General features: G+C 38.7%; 1 long non-coding RNA gene across 1 annotated transcript; it reads right to left on the reverse strand.

The window, feature by feature from the left end:
• Window positions 1-1,091: 1,091 nt before the first annotated feature.
• On the reverse strand, window positions 1,092-4,267 carry LOC131254095 (uncharacterized). The gene is made up of 4 exons (XR_009175495.1): window positions 4,187-4,267; window positions 2,637-2,825; window positions 2,370-2,468; window positions 1,092-1,963 (listed from the first exon to the last, which is right to left on the reverse strand). It is a non-coding gene; the product is annotated as an uncharacterized LOC131254095 (long non-coding RNA).
• Window positions 4,268-16,012: the final 11,745 nt, after the last annotated feature.

Genomic DNA, 16,012 nt, shown 5'->3' on the forward strand with positions numbered 1-16,012 from the left:
TCCTCATTTGTATCCTTGTGATGCTTGTATATCCCAGCAACTCTAGAAGTCACATAGTACCATTATGGATTGTGGTACATGCTTGAGATCCAAACCATCTATCAGTTTCTCTACAAGCGATCACATATACTAATGTAGCATATGCATGCAAGAATCCAAGCATTCCATCAAGCAGGCCCTGAGTGTATATTCCCTCGCGAAAAGATCAAGCCGTAGTTTTCATGTGGGCTATGCAAACCTCATTTGTATCCTTGTGATGCTTGTATATCCCAGCAACTCTAGAAGCCACATAGTACCATTATGGATTGTGGTACATGCTTGAGATCCAAACCATCTATCAGTTTCTCTACAAGCGATCACATATACTAATGTAGCATATGCATGCAAGAATCCAAGCATTCCATCAAGCAGGCCCTGAGTGTATATTCCCTCGCGAAAAGATCAAGCCGTAGTTTTCATGTGGGCTATGCAAAGTGTACTTAACAAATAGATGACCGAAGAAACTTGGCCGAATATCTTTGTTTAAAAAGTATAAGCAATTTGTTTCATAGATGTAGTTCCATTTTCAGCTACTACTTCCATTATTGGTGACAGAGCATATACACGAGCAAGCCCACCTGATGGGGGATTTCTTGTTTGGCACACATGCCAATTTGAGAGATGTGGCAGCTTGTAGAGGGGCTGTGTGTATGCTTGTGGAATTAACAAGGTCTATGTTACCCGATCTCTGTTAGACAGTGAGAATCACAAAGAGATTAATGCTAGTGAAGATCAGTTCCCTGTTGGGAGTAGCGACAACCTGATAGGCGCTTTGGTCGAAAATAAAAAATAAAAATAAAAAAAAACTACTAATCAGAATTTTCAACAAATTGATTAAATAGACCTTCTTCAAGAGTGACAAGGTCCTTTGCATACCTGGTAGATCATTATGTAAACTATAGCCTACTAAAATAGTCTCATGTGACAACTTCTTCTTCAAAGATTTCTACAAAATGCAAAGAGCAGTCAATAAAAGAAAATGCAGGAGCGAGCAATTAACAGGTACAACTTACAATACCTGTATATCTACCAAAGAAGAGGTAACTATCTGCAGTTTCTAGTAGAAGGATCTCCTTTTCCTCCTCTGACCGGAAAAAATACAAAGCAGATGGACCATAGGAGAAGGTAGCTTTTATGATAAGGTCCAATAACTAAGGGACCAAAAATGAGAACTGAAGAACCAGCATCATTTGAACTAGGTTCCTCTACTAGAACATGTTATGACCAATCTAGAGAAAAGCCCACATGTTATAAATAAGCAGACGTAAAATGGCAAAGAAGTATGGTTCAAATTGTTGATGTGATGCAACCAAAAAAAAAAAACCCAAGACTGCCAGATCCTAGTCATTGATATTTGGCCAGTTTTCTATTGAGTTCGATCTATCACTATTTTTTCTTTCTTAAATGTGTACTTCTTGGCTGGGTATTGAAGGGTTGGAATATTTCAATCTTGACTCTTGAGGAACTTTGGTGTGTGGGTCATCAATAGCGAAACCCATCATATTACTAGTTTGGATAACTGAACCTCCATAGTTTTCTATTTTCACTTCTTGGCCATTGCGGCCCAAGAAGTGACTATTATGAACTATGGAACTGTTCTCTTCCAAGATACAGAACATGGAACTGTGAACCATGATTTTTTTTAGATGAACTGTATTTTTTATTTTTGAAAAATAAATGAAACAAAGTATGGAACTGCTCCAAAATAGATTCATCGGAGGAAAAAAAATAGAACTGTAATCTTTTGTAATTTTGAGATGACGTGCTCCCAACAACACATCAGCAATCTATATGGAAAAAAGAATTAATGAATTATGAAGATTTTGTCCCTTTTTGAAAGATTATGGAGAAAACTAAAAGAAAAAAAGGGATTAGCTCAAACCAACAAACCTGGAGTGTAAATCGATTCATCTAAATCATCATCCTGTTGAACAGAAATGCAATGATTAGTATCCATGAGAAAATCCAGAACTAGACAGAATGACTTGATAATGAGTTCTTTAAGGAGCCATCATCAACGTGTCTGCAAAACTATGTGTGAAACATGCCATTTTTAAATATTTGTGGTAGCATTTATGTGACTGTGTGCAACAAATGCAAGAAATAGGGGGCATGAAAGTAGGTACTTCCAAGGCAAAGGAGACTGGCTTTCCAGTAGTCCTCTAATCTAACCCAAGAAATAGGAAGCAGGAAAGTAATTCTTTTAGGATGTGAAAGAGAAAAATAGAGGCATTAAAAAAGAGCTTCCTATAACTAATGAAATTCACTACGATAGTAAAAAAACTAACTCCAATTGCCTACATTCTTCAAGGACACTTCTGGACACTCACCCATAGAACCTGGGGCTTTGAGTATAGACAGCAAATTCTCTTTTGGTTGGGGCTCATGACTCAATGATGACAATGGTGAAGTCATTGATGCATCCTCACCTATTGCAGGAAAAAGAAAAAGTATAGAACAACATCAACAAATAAGCAACTTTAATAAGAAACAACAGTAAAATCTCCTTGACATGAGTGGTGAAAACAATTGAAAACTTCCTAGATTTAACAGGACCACCACAATAATAATTTAAAGAAAAAAATGGTAAGAGTTACATGGCATCTGTGTGATATATAGATGCAATTTCCAGCCCGGTCTCATTTTGCCATTTTCCTTGGCCAGGAAAATCTGTCCCTGAGAGAAAAAACAAGCTTGTAGAATCATCGACTTGCAATTGTTCGTATCCACTGCATCTATGGCTATTGTGAATGTTCTGAAGACGTCCAATCTCTGTATATAAAAACCTGCAATGATGAGGAGCAATAATTACAAGCATAATATTAGATTCAGCTGCTAAATAATGTTCTTGTTGTAATATTCTGGAACATTAAAAAATGAACTTCCATTACTAAAATTTAACAGCTAGCAGATCTGAACCATAGATGTTATATGATTAAGAACTGGCACAGTATGTACTAATGATGTGAACTGAAATAATTAGTTCTTGAAGTGGAAGTGACAAAATTGCAATTACCTTGGTATTCATATTGAGGAACCAGTCTCCCAATTTCAATTATATTACCATCATGTCAAATGCAAATGGAAGTTAACTGCAACTTGAGGGCTACTCCCTCATATCATAAATACTAGGACAATTTCACCATTTCCTTTCTATTGAACTAACCATGGTTAATTGGTCACGGTGCATCCAAATGCCTGTGATTCAATGAAAGCCCGTGATGTAAAGGTGTGGGACGTGCTAGAATCTAGGTAGACGCCAACATGTGCTGGAGATCTGTGGAATTAATCCATATTCTGAAAGAGTACTTGACACAATCGAGAATATTGGTTGAAGCATTTCTTCAAACATGTAGGGGGCCATGGACAGTGGCGGACATGGCTGCCATCGCCATGGCTGTTGCCGGCCATCAAAAGAGAAAAATAGAGAGAAAGAGAGTACCTCAAGTGCCTCTGTTTTTTTTTTTTTACATGGAGACTATAATTCTTCTTCAAGAGACAATGTTCAACAAGTTCAACTACTGCTACAACAAGGGCAGATACTTCATAACCATGAAGAATGAGTAAATCTTTCTATTTTTATTTTATTTATTATAGGAACAGGATTCCTTAAAATTTCACAAACAAAGGGGGAAATGCAAATTATAAAAGAGATTTCAACATCAAAGTTGGGAAAAAAGAAAAAAGCAAAAGCAATGTGATACCCAAACACCCAAATCCAGATAGACAAAAAACCATCAAATCCAAAAACAAACCCCCCCCTTAAGAAAGCATAAATTACCATAAACCCAAGAACCCAAATCCCCAAAACACAAAACCCATCACACCCCCAAAAGAAAATGTTGAAACGAACAACAAAAAGAACCCACCCTCAAACCCAACACGATCAGACCCTAAAATCATTAAAAAATTAAAAAAATTTTAAAAAAAAAACCCACCCACGAAATGAAAGGAAAAGATGATCCTTTTCTCATTATAGATTCAGAAAAATAAACCATAAAAAAAGTGATTTTTACGAAAGCCTAAATCCCTTTCCCATTACAGATTTTAGGAAAGCCCTAATTCCAATATTGTCAAATATGATAATATGCAGATTTGCAGATCTAGAAATAAAAACCCCAAATCTCTATTTGAGAGAAATGAGTACCTGGTTAGGGAAGAGGTTAAGGGTGGGGGCTGCTGGCCGCACCAGATCTGGAGATGGTGCTGGAGATGATGCGCTGAGAGACCGCACCAGATCTGGAGATGATGCTGGAGACAATGCCGTACCAGATCTGGAGACGATGCAGGAGACGATGCGCTGAGAGAGAGAGAGAGAGAGAGAGGTGGGGAAGGGCGAGCGCGAGCGAAGGCAAGGGAGTGAGAGAGAGGGAAGGTGAGGGCGAGAGGGAGAGGGAGAGGGAGAGGGAAAGTGGCGAGAGGTAGAGGGAAAATGAGGCAGGCGTGTGCGTGGTCTTTTTACTAAAAGAAATTGGGACCGCCATTGCATGGACGGTCCTGTCATGAGCTCGTGGGGCCCACCATGATGTATATGGTTTATCCAATCCATTCATTCATTTTAGAATCTAATTATATGTGTGATATAAAAAAAAAGAGGCAGATCGAAGGACCACGTAGATCACACAAATATAAATGGTGGCGACTTAATATCGACTATTTCCAACGGTGTGGTCCACTTGACCCTTCGATCTACCTCCTTTTTTGGGCTCATCCCTTAAAATGGGCTGTACAAATGGATGGACGGCTTAGATAAAACACGCATGTTGCGGCAGGCCCATGGAGACTCTTAGGGTACAGTAAAAGTTGAGTAGGCTTAGCTACGGATTAAAACCGTAGCAAAATAGCTACGGTTTATATCCGTAGCAAATCACTCTTATAGTCCGTAGCCTTTGGCCATTTTTTTGGTGGTGACTAGAACTAGACTAAGATGAAATCTGAACCAAGTGAATATGAGAGAATAATGGTGAAAGTATTAATCTAGAAATTATAATAATCAATGGTAGGAAACTAGGGTACCAAGGATCCACTTGTAGAGATTAGGGAGATCTACGCTTGATTCAAGAACTCAACCGGACTTCGAGTCCCATCTTCATCCAGTTGGAACATTTACCATGAAAATAAAATCTGAACTTCTTTTAATCTAGTTTTCAAGAGATAAGACGGATATAAATTAGAATGGATTCCATCACAAAACCATGCCCATGAGACAAAGCAAACAACAGAATTAAACCAATCCATATCCAATCTAAGGGATGTGTGAATGTTAAGAAGGATTCCGTCATCCAACCATGCCCAGGAGACGATGGTGAACAACAGGGTTCCCAAATTCACAAACTCTATAATGCTTGGAACAAGCTCTAGCTATTGCAGATCCATTGTAATTTAAGTCACAATAAATCATTAAAAACTGAAAGCACTCCTTATAATCAAACTATACTCAAAATCAGTTCATATAACATAAATTAAGCAGTAGAATACTACCCAGCACGCCACAAGCTTCACCTCTTAGCCCTAACTAAGAGGTTAGCTAACCATAGGCATGATTAACTACTTAAAAGAAAAGACAAAAAAAAACTAAAACAGAAAAAAAACTTTAATCTCTCTCTTGTGCTTCACGTCCCCGCTTGGATCCCCTTTTCTTCTTTTCTCCTCTCCTTTATATAGAACTAGTAAGGTTGGTCAGCTGGGAGTGATTGCTGGAGCGGTGGACAGTTGTAGCAGTGGAAGTCGGATGGAAAAACCTTTTACACAGCCAAGAATTTCCTAGCGTAAATCTTGTTTACGCAGCTAAGAAAACAAGCCGAAAATTGCCCACTTTCCTTTGATTCTATCCAAAAGAAAAATGTCCATTGGGGAGTTTTGGACAGGCCTACACGATGGACGGTCCAGATCGACCGTCCGATCATCACTATAGGCGTACAATAACCCCAAAATCGGTCGGTTTCGATCACTGAAATAGGGCGAGCGTAACAGAGCTTACGCTGATTGATTGGTGGACTCCATGATTGAGGTCGGTTGGGAAATCCACACTGTCCATTGCAATCCTCTCGAAAAATCAGTTGGAAACGTCGCGGTACAACTCAAATTCGGTGTGGCTCACGGATTTTCCATTCAGCCGTTCGTCCTGCGTTTGATTACAATCCGTTTGTGTGTGCGTGTATGGGAACATAAGAAGATCTTGGAGAGGGTCTTGGCCACCTCCTGGACCGAGTGAACGGTCCTGATTATCCTTGTGATGAACGGTGAGGGCCCACTACATGTCCCAGTGTCCGGTTGTGCGGACGCTGGTGAAAACAAAAATTTCCATTTTTAAAGGAAGGCTCGGTCAAGCCTCCATTTGACCAGATTCTTCATCCAGTGCAGCTCTTGTGCACGTGTACCCTATGTACATGCAATGTGCATGTGGGGATCGTGATGTATCTTGGGAATCCGTTCTGTTTATCTATTTTCTCATCTCATTTAAATAGTCGGGACCAAAACCAAGGCATATCTATTTTCTCAGATCTCTGGCATTTAAATTCTTTGATCTCAGTCCCCTGGAATCCGTCCCTTGCCCTGGTGATTCTGGAGTGTCAATTCCATGCGTTTAGTATCTTTTTCAGTCCACGCTTATAAATCCACCTTACAACATAAACATGATTAAATCAGGCCGTTAAATAGTATCACATTCATAAAATCAGGTAATTACTAGGGTCTGATATGCAATATTTGACCCTCAACACAACCTCTAACCAGCATTTTCTTAGTCTCGAGCAAGGTATGCGAAAAATAATTTCAGAAATACAAAACAATTCCTGTAAACACAAGTGATTAATGAAGAATAATCGAGATACCAGAATTCTAAGATTTATGAATGTTGGGCATTACTTTCTCCTGGAATCAACTCATGGTAAACTTCATAATCAAGTTCAAATATTAATCCAACAATTTGAACAATTCTAAACATTGAGTTCCATGAGTATATAGTGTAATCTCGGCTTAACATTATTACAATTCATTTCTCTATTTCAGGATATCATTGGTAACCAACAAGAGAATTCATGACAACCAAAACCAAAACCTGCCTCATAGTTCGTCTTTTCATTCTTCCAGCTTTTGATTTTTCCATTAAAAGTAATGTCAATGAAAGGTATCAAATCTGTATCTATGGGGAGTAAACGTATGGTGAAAATCAGTCGCCCAATATTTTCCGAATGTTAATTGTGGGGAATCGAACCTTCACGTATAGGGAGCAAACCTATGGTGAAGAGCATTCGCCTAACCTTTTTCAAAGGTATCTTCCCTTTTCTTTTTTTTTATCAATTGATCATGACGGGCAAATTTTCCAAGTTAGTCCCTTCCATGCTTACTGATCACCAAATTAACCCTTTAGTATCAAACTGAAATCTTAATGTGTAAGTGAGATGTGACATATGAAATCATGACTCAATCAATGTTTACAATTCAAACTTAACTGTGAAATCTAATAGATAACTGAATCCAAGAGTCATAAATTACCAACAACACGTATCTTGAAATTCTACGTGTCCTAGATGGCTATCAAAATTACTTCAAATTCACAAGAATTTTCAGAAAAATTAAAAATTTTCACAAATTTTGCTCAAGCCAAGAAATTACTGATTAGGTAACCTAATCTCCCACCCCCAACCTAAAATCTACATTGTCCTCAATGTAAAAGATGTATGCATGCAATGCACATGAGTTAACGAAAATAAGGGAAAAGTGATGGAAAGATAGTACCTGGACGAAAGAATCAGAAGCTTTTTCCAAAGATATCAGCCTAAGAGTGGGTCAGCACAAGAGAGAAACTAACAAAAGCAAATTGTCCTAAAACAATGCAGGAAGCAAACTAACCTAACGGTATAAAACCAACTATCCTAGAACGACATCAAGCAAACTATCTTAGTCCTATGAAAGCAGGGAAAAAGCTACTTAGTCATGCCGCAAGGTTCCTCTTCCGGCCAATATCTTGATAAGTCTCTTAGTAAGTTTCTCAGCAGGATCATCCAAAAGCCCATTTTGTAATAAGCTTGGACGCCCTGGAGCATGACTTTCCAGAGAAACTTTTATACCTCATCAAAAATTTGTTGTCGATTTGCCTGAGGTATCCAGAGTATATACGATTCACCTGTGACAGAATAAGTTTCAATGTTAGTATTCCACGGTGAATTAGAGACTTCAAGCATATAAGATTCAGAAAGGTTTTCAGGAAGTGATGTAGCCTCAACATATTCTGAAGTTTCAGACTTTGGTTCAATTTTCAGGTCTTCCTCCCTTAATGGTAAACAATTAAGATATGGGGAAGAAGGGGCTTCAGAGTAAGGGTGTGCTTGGTCCATGACAACCACCGAGGTAGTGTCATGCAAGGAATCCACCTTTTCTTGTATCATAAGATCGTTGGAATCCACAAGGTGTGCCAAACATGAGTTCAAAGATGTGAGAAAGTCAGCTGGGAGTGACTCATGTTCCACATTGGAGCTCATGATGATTTGCCCAAGGAATCCATCGTCCTTGAAAGTGGGTGGAGGTACGCTCTCTTGCTCCAGTCCTACATAGACAGATTGAAGATCAATAGGGGAAGCATCGATGTGATCACTCTGTTCATTGAAACTACTTAATTGAGGTGTTGAATTGTCAAGCATGAACAACTCAGATGATGGCCTCAACTGAGTGGTTTCAAATTCCAGGGTTCGAATCACATCATCATTCGATTCAGAGGAGTGGTCTAAACATGTTTCATAAGAGTTAGAAGGGTCGGTTGTAAGGGACTCATCCTCCACTTTTAAATCAGACATGTCAGGCGAAGGGAGTGGCTCATTATGACCGACTACTTCGTGTACGACTTGATCATTGACCTGGACTAAACTTGAGATTGATTATAGAGAAATTTGGGTTGCATGTTCATAATAAGCATCCCAATATGTATCATTGTCTAATTCCGTCTAGTAGTGCACACTTGGGATGGGATCACTTTCCTCACATTACATTCCTGAATTAGGTTGAGGTTCGAATAAATTAACATTTACCTTATCATTGAAATCTTGTGTGTCATGTGAGGGAAGTGTGTCATCATCGCTGTATTTGAAAGATACCCACGTCTCTTGACCGTTCCTTTGGACTGTCATCGAGATCGACTCATCGGGAAAGTGAACCATATGCTCATTAATGGAATCCAACTCCTCATTCCAAATTTCAGATTTCTTCAAAAGCGAGTGAGGATCACTTTCCTCGCATTGCATTTCTGGATTGGGTTGTGGTTGGGATGAATGAGCTTCCTCTATCCTATCGAGGCGCGAATTGAGTGCTTCCATTGTTTTTCTAATTTCCACAAGACAGGCCATGTTACTCTGAATTGAATCCTTTTGGATCGTTTCTGGTTGGATCTCAAAGGTAGGGGATCCAAGAGAATAATTATTATAACATGATGTTGTTGGTTCATTTTTTCAATTTTGATGTTTCCACTGATTAGTCATACGGATCATAGGTGGGAGAATCTGATGGTTGGTAATACATATTATCACTCATAATATAATCATGCATTATTTTCTTTTTATCAGATAAATGATAATAATTCTCACTCCCATAGTTGTGATAACCCCAACACTCACGTACTGTTTTGTTAATCCGTGGGGTGTAATTGTTCTCCTGCATATGATCACGTAAGGAATTCTTAACCGGTGAGTCTTTATATTCCGATCGGTTCTCAATGATAGTTTCAGAAAAGTTTTGAGACATAGGTTGAATTCTATCATCATCATCCCAATATATATTATTCTTCTCAGCATACTGACGTTCCTACTCGTGCATATACATGGTGAAACCCAAACTCTAAATCTAATCATAACAAAAACAAAAGAAAAGATCCTACAGCAATATGGAAATTAAGAGGAGGAGACATTAGAAAGAAGGTACCAAATGAGAAGTTCCTATGTTAAGATCCTGCAAAAGAAAACAAAAGAAATTAGTTTCTAAAATAGAAAGTCTAAAGTTAGAAAGTTCCTACAATTGAAATAGAAAGTTAGTTTCTAAAAAGGAAAGTTCCCTAAACCTAGAAACTAAGTTAGTTTCTAAAAAGAAGACCTAGAATTAGAAAGTTTCTAAAATAGAAAATCTAAACCTAAAATTAAAAAGTTTCTAAAAAAAAATTAATTCTTAAAAAGGAAAGTTTCTAAAAATAAAATAAAGGAAAGATGAGTTAGTTTCTAAAATTAGAAAGAATTTCTAAAAAGGGAAATAACTAACCTAGTTTCTAAAAACAAAAGAGGAAAGTTTCTAAAAATAAACTAGTTCCTAAAAATAGAAAAATACTAGAATTAGAAAATTTCTAAAATGAGAAAATAAAACCTAAAATTAGAGAGTTTTTAAAAATAAGTAGGAGAGTTCTAAACCTAAAGTTAGAAAATTCTAAAAAAAAAAAAAAAAACATAATCCTAAAATAGAAAGTAATGTTAGTTTCTAAAAGGGGAAAATTTTCTGAAATTAGAAAATAGAAAATTTTCTAAAATTAAAAGAAAGCCTAGAATTAGAAAATTTCTAAAACTCAAACCCTAATTCTAAAAATAGAAAAAGTAGAGAAATTAGAAAGGGATTACCAATTTAGAAGTTTATGTCAGGATCCTATAAAACAGGAAAACAGGTTAGTTTCTAGAAATCAGAAACACCTAAACCTAAAGTTAGAAAAATCCTAATCTTAAACTAATCCTAAAACTATTTAATTTCAGAAAACGTAACCATCAATCCTCGGCAACGGCGCCAAAAACTTGTTCACTCCCCAAGTATAGGGTTGTGATGTAGTAATAAACTTGGTGAGACCGGGGTCGAATCCCAAGGGACCGAAACCTATACATAATCTGAAATTAAGTAGAACTAAAACTAGACTAAGATGAAATCTGAACCAAGTGAATATAAGGGAATAATGGTGAAAGTATTAATCTAGAAATTATAAGAATCAAAGGTAGGAAACTAGGGTGCCAAGGATCCACTTGTAGAGATCAGAGAGATCTACGCTTGATTCAAGAACTCAACTGGACTTCGAGTCCCATCTTCATCCAGTTGGAATATATACCATGAAAATCAAATATGAACTTCTTTTGATCTAGTTTTCAAGGGATAAGACGGATGTAAATTAGAATGGATTCCATCACAAAACCATGCCCATGAGACAAAGCAAACAATAGAATTAAACCAATCCACATCCAATCTAAGGGATGTGTGAATGTTAGGAAGGATTCCGTCATCCAACCATGCCCAGGAGACGATGGTGAACAACAGGGTTCCCAAATTCACAAACCCTACAATGCTTAGAACATGCTCAAGCTATCACAGATCCATTGTAATTTGAGTCACAACAAATCATTAAAAATTGAAAGCACTCCTTATAATCAAATTGTACTCAAAATTAGTTCATATAACATAAATTAACCAGTAGAATACTACCCAGCACGCCATAAGCTTCACCTCTTAGCCCTAGCTAAGAGGTTAGCTAACCACAGGCATGATTAACTACTTAAAAGAAAAGACGGAAAAAAAAAAACTAAAACAGAAAAAAAACTCTAATCTCTCTCTTGTGCTTCACGTCCCCGCTTGGATCCCCTTTTCTTCTTTTGTCCTCTCCTTTATATAGAACCAGCAAGGTTGGTCGGCTGGGAGTGATTGCTGGAGTCGGTGGACAGCTGTAGCAGTGGAAGTCGGACGAAAAAACCTTTTACGCAACCAAGAATTTCCTTGGGTAAATCTTGTTTACACAGCCAAGAAAACAAGCCGAAAGTTGCCCACTTTCCTTTGATTCTGTCCAAAAGAAAAATGTCCATTAGGGAGTTTTGGACAGGCCTACACGATGGACGGTCCAGATCGACCGTCCGATCATCACTATAGGCGTACAATAACCCAAAATCGGTCGGTTTCGGTCACTGAAACAAGGCATGCATAACAGAGCTTACGCTGATTGATTGGTGGGGTCCATGATTGAGGTCGGTTGGGAAATCCACACTGTCCATTGCAATCCTCTCGAAAAACCAGTTGGAAACGTCGCAGTACAGCTCAAATTCGATGTGGCTCACAGATTTTCCATTCAGCCGTCCGTCCTGCATTTGATTACAATCCGTTTGTGTGTGCATGTATGGGAACATAAGGAGATCTTGGAGAGGGTCTTGGCCACCTCTTGGACCGAGTGAACGGTCCTGATTATCCTTGTGATGAACGACGAGGGCCCACTACATGTCCCAGCGTCCGGTCATGCGGACACTGGTGAAAACGAAAATTTCCGTTTTTAAAGGAAGGCTCAGTCAAGCCTCCATTTGACTGGATTCTTCATCCAGTGCATCTCTTGTGCACGTGTACCTTATGTACATGCAATGTACATGTGGGGTCCATCGTGATGTATCTTGGGAATCCGTTTCGTTTATCTATTTTCTCATCTTATTTAAACAGTTGGGACCAAAACCAAGGCATATCCAGATATCATGTGGGCCCCAAATCAGAGATTCATAGGATGGTATGTCCGTTGGGCCACTTAGATAAGGATCCAATAGCTGAAATTTTACATGTACAGTTAATTTATAGTCCTCAAGCTATATATGAAGTTTCAAACCAAACGGATGGTGGGAACCCTGTGATCTCACATTCTGGACTATTTTTGGGCCCGTTTAACATGCATGGCCTGATTTTCTCAGATCTCTGGCGTTTAAATTCTTCGATCTCAGTCCACTGGAATCCGTCCCTTACCCTGGTGATTCTGGAGTATCAATTCCATTCGTTTAGTATCTTTTTCAGTCCACGCTTATAAATCCACCTTGCAACATAAACATGATTAAACCAGGCCGTTAAATAGTATCATGTTCATAAAATCAGGTAATTACTAGGGGTCTGATATGCAATATTTGACCCTCAATAGTCTTCAACGCGCTCGCTAAGCTGAAAAGTGTTACGTTAGAGCTTAAAGCTTGGAACGAGGAACATTTTGGGAACATATTTGAGCAGGTAAAGGTAGCAGAAACAAAGTTAGCAACAATTGAACTGCAGTTACAGCAGATCGAGTCTAGCCAGAGCCATCTCACAACATTGCAAAACAAATTTCAGGAGGCTTCAGACCAGCTTAACTAGTTGGAGATCAAACAGGAGATATTCTGGAAGCAGAAGTCTAGGGTATGTTGGTTAGAAGAGGGCAACAGAAATACAATGTTCTTCCATGCGACAGCTTCAGAGAGGCAAAGAAGAGCCACGATCAGAAGTATAGAGCTTGAGTCTGGCGAGGTGGTGATAGCCCAGGCGGACATCAAGACGGAAGCTATCGGACACTTTGAGGATCTCTTTAAAGGGAGAAAATGCACTCCGAATTCGGAGTTGCTGGAATTGGTGCCTCCGTTAGTGATGCAGGAGATGAATGACCTTCTCACGGTGCCCCCTCCCATCCTAGAGGTTAAGCAAGCTATTCAGTCAATCCTGTTAGAAGGTGCACTGGCCCAGACAATTTTTCTGAGTTTTTTCACTAGACATGTTGGGACATTATTGGATAGGATATTCACAAGGTGGTAGCTTATTTCTTTTAGGAGGGAGAGTTACCTCGAGCAATCAACTCATCTCTGATTTATCTAATCCCCAAAGGGGTCGCGCCTAGGAAATGATTCAACTACTAGCTTATCAGTCTTTGTAATTGCCTTTATAAAATCTTCTCTAAGATCATAGCTGTCAGGCTTAGTCAGTTTCTCCCTTCCTTGATCTCCCCTGAGCAAGGGGCATTTATCAAAGGCCGCGTTATATCGAAAAATATTCCACTTTCGCAGGAGTTGTTCAAATATAGTAATAGGAAGACCAGAGGTGGAAACGTGGTGCTCAAGCTGGATATGGAGAAGGCGTATGATAAGGTGGATTGGGCTTTTCTAAAGCAAGTTTTGACGCGTTTCGAGTTTTGTTCCAAGTGGGTCAATATTGTTGAAAACTGTTGGGCAAGTAGCTGGTTTTCTGTGCTAATTAATGGGGAATCTGTAGATTTTTTCAAGTCCTCAAGAGGGCTGAGGCAGGGGGACCTGCTTTCGCCAAGCCTCTTCATTCTTGGTGCGGATGTTCTGAGCCGAGGCCTCAATCATATGGTGTCGATTGGTCGTTGTGTTCCCTTCACTCTTAGGAGGGATTGCCGGATGGTATCCTGATGTAGAACATGTCACAGATACTTTCCAAGCAGGGTTAGGCCAAAAGAAGGTGGACCGTAAATTGACCGTAACTTTTGATCCGGGTATCGTTACAGGGCGCACAACCTATCGATCTTTACTGAAACGGGCCATCTGAGGTTAATACTGAAACAGGCCATCCGAGGTGAATTGACCCACTATGTGGGTCGTATCTATCTGTTTCATCAGAAAACACGCGTTTTCAGCTCAAAAACAAATATTTAGGGAAAAATACTATTTTTAGTAATTCCGATTTTTTTAATATTTTTCTATTTTTCTATTTTTAGAGTTTTAGATTTTTTTCCTTTTTAGAAATAACTTTTAACTATGCTAGGACTCTTCTAGAGAAAGTTTATTTAGAATTTTTATTTTTAGAAATTAGGCTTTAGAAGAGTTTTATTAGAATTAGGATTTTATTAGAATTAGAATTTTGCTATTTTTGGTAATTACGAATTTTAGTTTATTTATTTAGCTTTATTAATGGTGTAAGGAGACACATTATACAATTATCAATTATTGATTAATCAATTTTGAATTTATTAGAATTTATTTCTATTTTCTGCTTTCTTTCCTCATGGATTCGAGAAGTCTCTGTGAGGAGTCCAGAGAAGTTCCGTGGATTCGGAATAGTTATCCTTTTGAGGAAGACGATGCTCGACCTCACATCCTTCACTGCGTCAATTTGGTATCAAAGCGAGGTTTTTTCCTCGGATAGATGACTTCTAACGACGGGTAGGGCAACAATCCCATGGGCGGTACTCCAGGGAATTTACCTTTAACAGCGGCAGCTTTCGAAGCAACACGATGAGAGAATCGGCAAGCCATGCAAGGGCTGCAGGCTTCCATCAATTGCATGGCGGATCATTTGGCAGAGGCCCCAGGGTAGCTCCGTGTTCATGGTGGTGATCCACCATCAACAATTGCTGGAATTCATAATCATATTGATCGTAGGGCGACGCTATCAGTGAACCACAGGATCACTCCTAAGAAGGTGGGATCTAACGACATGATTTCACAACATCCTAGACTAGGCATTGATCAGATAGATCGGATGAATCAAGGATTCAAGATTAAAGTCGATCTTCTTAGTTTTAATGTCCAACTCTATTCAAGGACTTCCTCGATTGGTTGCTTAAAGTTGAACGTTTCTTCGACTATATGAATATCGTGGAAGAAAAGAAAGTTAAACTCATGGCCTACAAGTTGACGAGCAAAGCTTCAGATTGGTGGGAGCAACTTCAACTCGAGCGGATAAGACAGATGAAAACGCCAATCCGCACGTGGTCGCGGATGAAGTAGTTATTGTACATGCGATTCCTCTCCCGAAATTACGATTAGGTATTATTCCAACAAAACTAAAATTATTACTAGGATAGCCGATCAGTAAAAGGTTATGTAGAAAAATTATATTATTTGTCCACAATAAACCACCTTATCGAAACAGAATCGCGACAAGCCACAAGATTCATCAGTGGTAAACATATGGCCCCTATGGGAACGGAGAGCAAACCTAAAACTTCTAAAGTGGAGGAACGATATCTCATAATTGAATGAGCCTTTGTTAAACAATCTGAAAAAACGAGAGATATATATCCATTAGTTGAAAAGGAAAAAAATATGTGGAGCCTGTGACTATCCTAGAGGATTTTGAACCAATATTGCAGGAGTTCAAGGCGGTTGTGCTTGATGAGCTCCCTAATAAACTGCCTCTCATATGATATATATAAAATCACATTGATCCTGTCTCAAGGGTAAGTCTACCTAATTGCCCACATTATAAGAAAGAATATGAGATCTTAAAGGAAGAA

This window comes from Magnolia sinica, chromosome 8 (assembly GCF_029962835.1).
Source record: "Magnolia sinica isolate HGM2019 chromosome 8, MsV1, whole genome shotgun sequence".
NCBI lineage: Eukaryota > Viridiplantae > Streptophyta > Magnoliopsida > Magnoliales > Magnoliaceae > Magnolia > Magnolia sinica.